The sequence below is a fragment of the Apis dorsata genome, unplaced genomic scaffold (assembly GCF_000469605.1).
Source record: "Apis dorsata unplaced genomic scaffold, Apis dorsata 1.3 scaffold_382, whole genome shotgun sequence".
NCBI classification, from domain to species: domain Eukaryota; kingdom Metazoa; phylum Arthropoda; class Insecta; order Hymenoptera; family Apidae; genus Apis; species Apis dorsata.
This window is the reverse complement of record NW_006263644.1, coordinates 380,189-384,367: the sequence shown is the minus strand read 5'-3', so window position 1 is coordinate 384,367 and position 4,179 is coordinate 380,189. Positions and strand designations below refer to the sequence as shown.

General features: G+C 43.2%; 1 protein-coding gene across 1 annotated transcript in view; it reads left to right on the top strand.

Annotated features, from left to right (window-relative positions):
* LOC102671133 (UPF0489 protein C5orf22 homolog) overlaps positions 1–4,179 on the top strand; it is an 834,013-nt gene that overhangs the window by 609,545 nt on the left and 220,289 nt on the right. The gene's annotated exons all lie outside the window — the stretch shown is intronic.

Below are 4,179 nucleotides of genomic sequence, written 5' to 3'. Positions count from 1 at the left end.
AAAAAAAAAAAAAAAAAAAGAAAGAAACTCACGGAGGAAAGTCGTCAAAGACATCCTTCATCCTTCATCCATCATCCGAAAATATCGAAAAAAAAAAAAATAACTTGCCGGACGACCAATCTAACTTCATTCCAATTCGCGCCTATGCATCACGAAACCACTCCTCCCCCCTCCCCCTCTCCCTTCCTTCCTCCCCTTTTCGAGCGAAATCAAAAGGACGTCGGTCGGAATCGACAGGATTGGATTCGAGAAAAAGGAAAAGCGAGGCGAGAGGGCGGGGGTCGGGGGAGAGGCGAATCGAGGGCGGAAGGGGTGAAATCGCACGCGTGACGGCTCGCCCGTTATATTTGCGGGCGGGAAATCGGGAGAAGTGGGGCGCGGGAAATTTCCAATAAAGGGAAATCCAACATTGGGTGCCGGCCGGGCGCGCGTCAGGCGGCCCAATAACAAAGCAATAACTATCGACGATGCGCGCACTGCCATTATACGTGTCTACCGGCATCCACGTAAACGTGGCTACGTGACGGTGTGGCCGATGCAATTGCATCCTCATCCCACCCTGCCCCCCCTCCCCCTCGTCGAATGGTCCGCGACACATCGTGCCCGCACGGTATACCTATCTCTTTTCTTCCACGCTATCATCCGCTCTCTCTCTCTCTCTATCTATCTATCTATCTATCGGTGTTGGTACACGTGTTCGTCGTACGACGACACATACATATATTTCTATTATGAATATTTAAGTTGGAATTGGTTATTAGTATTCCTTATTTAATGTATTATGAACGAATATTTTTTGTTCAAAGGAAATAGATTTTTTAGGTGGAGGGAAATCGAATTTAATTGGAGATCTCTTACGATGATTCGTAAAATTATTGTGGAAAAATTCTTTAAGATCGTCTAGCTTTGATTGCAACAATTTTCTTACTTCCTCGAAAGATCTTCAAACATAGTTTGCTCCTCATCAAAGGAATAAAGTAGTATAGAAAATATATCAATCGATTTCGTTTCGAAAATTTCACGTGATCATAAATCGTAGTATAGTGGCGTAGATAACTTCACGTTTCGAATGGAGGAGGTCATCGATCGCTTATGAAAATCAAATGATTCAGAAAAATGGAGCAGGATAACGGATAATCGAAAACACGGGCACGTAGAAAGGGAGATCGGTTTCGAGGACACGCGTGAAACCGTCCAAATTTCAATGCGGGATCGTGAAGCTGGAACATCCGGTTCGATCGGTTTACTGCGTTGGCCGCGATCGTACGGTTTATCGCGTGCGGAAATGGAATTGTTAGAGGGCGCTTTACACGCCCGCCCATCGACTGCCTAACCCCAATTTTTTTTTCCCCTACCCCTTCTCTCTTTTTTTTTTTTTTTTTCCTCTCCGCCCCCCCTTTTTCCCCCCGGGTTCCCCGCCCCCCGCGCCCCCCCCCCCCGCGGCGCCCGACCCCCATTTTTTTTTCCCCCCCCCCCTTTTTTTTTTTTTTTCCTCTCCGCCCCCCCTTTTTCCCCCCGGGTTCCCCGCCCCCCGCGCCCCCCCCCCCCGCGGCGCCCGACCCCCATTTTTTTTTCCCCCCCCCCCTTTTTTTTTTTTTTTTCATCTCGGCACTCGTTTTTTCCCCGTGAATTGACCGCACGAGGTGTCTCGCGCCGATGAATGGCGCGTTGCGAGGCAATGAGCGGAATTGTAATCCGTCGAGAGGGATGAGAGTTGCGAATGACACTGTTTTCGGGGATTTTTCTTTTTTTTTTTCAGAGATGTAAGGATAATGGAATATTTTTCCACGAAGAGAAAAGTTTGTTTCTTGATGCCTTTGAATGGAAAGATTTGATGAATATTTTTGATATATTTCGGGGATATTGTCGAATATTTTTAATGTAAAAATATTCCAGTTAATAAAATAGAAAAGGAAGAGAAAAATTTACAGATAAAATAAACAATTTCCAATCATTGTTTTAAGAAAATCGGTCCATTGCAGAGTGTAGTTTTATTCTATAGATAATTGAGAGACCAGTGGAAAATAAACACGTGTCACATATATATATGTATATCAAATTTCGAATCTCTCTCTAAAATTGAAATTCTTTTAATTTTAATTTCAATTAAAAATTTACGCATTGGAAATTTTTCTGAAACAAATCTCAATGATTAATATAGAAAGTACTACGAATGATCGAAGAATCTTATGCATAAAATCAAGAGTGTCGCGAAAGGGAGGGGCAATGATGGGTAGTTTCGTCAGAGACGAAGAAGAAACAAATAATTTCCGGTCCCTCTGGCGTCGAAACCCCATAACGCTCGCCCATTAGGCCCATCACGCGAACAATCGTCGGGCTTCGAAGCGACCTTCGTCGTTTATTTAATTATTGATTGCACCTTCCTACGCATCCCCTATTCGGCTTGTTGTTATGACAGCCTCAAGAGTGGTCTTTGAAAAGCGAGATTAAACCGCGTCAGTGGCACGACCGACTCTCTTCGATAGAGATCGTTACTTATCCAATCGACGATTCTGAAGATTAGTGTCAACGAAAAATTCAACGGACAAGTTTAACGTCGGACAATGCAACGATGGAAATAGCGGAAATAATTATCGTACAAGCAACGACGAAAAAATTCTTTGAAATAAAAATTATTAAATTAATTTAATAATCGGATAAATGATTATTTTATTTAGGAGCAATTACTTAACTGTTCTGTAAATTAGCCGAAAGTAGATGTAGTTTTTTGCCGGAATGACGATAAGAAAATTTTCTTATCAGAAAGAACGAGGGAAAAAAATGTAGATAACAATACACATTTTATTGTAGAATTTTAAAATTGCTAAAATTCCAAATTATCATATCTTGTGGTATAATTCATGTATCCTCTCTTGCTCGAAATCAACCACTTCGCGATTATCCGCCTCGTTATCATCTATTAATATACGTATTATAATTAAGCAAATGCTCTCCGAATCTTCTCTCCCTTTATCCATTCGCATATACGTGCAAACGTCGGTTCTCCTAACATTCTCGCCTGAATATTTCAAACGATCGCTGCCATTCGCACCGTCGAAACACGTCACGTAAAATCTTGCACGAAGCGTCTGTCAATCTCTTTACGAGTCCTTACCAACGAGCAACCCTCGTTGCCAAGTGAAAGGTACTTCGGGATGAAATAAGGGATCTCATCGAGATAAACTTCTGTCCATGATTGATCCACTGATATTTCTGAGGATTCCTTTCGTTTGATATTATTTTGAGACGATACGTGCTAATCGTAGGATATCATTGTCAGAAAATTAAAAACCAACAATGAATAAATAATTAAAAATTATTAGAAAAGAATTATTGCATTTGTAAAATTAACCTCGAATCTCGATACGATATTATCGTCGCTATATTTCAACAAATGTGTAATTTCGTTAGAATCGTTTACTGCATTCAATTCGATCCGAATTCGTGAAAGTATTTCGCGATTAATATTCCATTAATCGTTCCCAAATAACCCTCCTCCCCTCGACCAAAATTAATTATTTCGGAAATCGAAGACTATACATCGAAATCAAAATCAAAATCAATCATCACTGTTCGTTCAAAAATTCCTCGAGTCCAAAGTCATTACGCATCCAATCCGACGAACGAACGAAGTCCTTGGGTGTCACGCCACGAGCCACGAAACCCTCGAAAATCTTTCGATCTGTCGTCGACGTGCCCTCTGACAATCCCGAAACCATTCTCGTGCCATCCATCTATCCCTGCTCTGTCGCATAATAACCCCCGGCCGGGGGTTAAACCGGGAAATTCGTGCCTCCCAATCACGAGAAAGGGTAGCGGCATCGAGGGGTGAGGGTGAGGCCGCGATACACGATGAAGAATGGCACACGAGAAGAAGTGGAGGGGGAGTGAGGTGAACGGTGTTTTTCGGGAGAGTAAACCGGGGCGGTCTGTTGGGGGGAGTGCATCCGCACACGCGGCATTTATGCGAGAATAAAAGAGGCCACCCTCGCCGCCTCGTAGCGCCATTTTTATCGTGTGCACCACGCCCGTAACCAAGCCCAACCCTCGGTCAATCGTCCTGCTTGGATGATCGTGCGCGAGACTGATCCTCGTTTAACCTGGATGCGTGCAAACAGCGGAACGCTGCTTTTGATTTTATCCACCCTCCTGTTTTTTCCACCCCCTCTCTATCTCTCT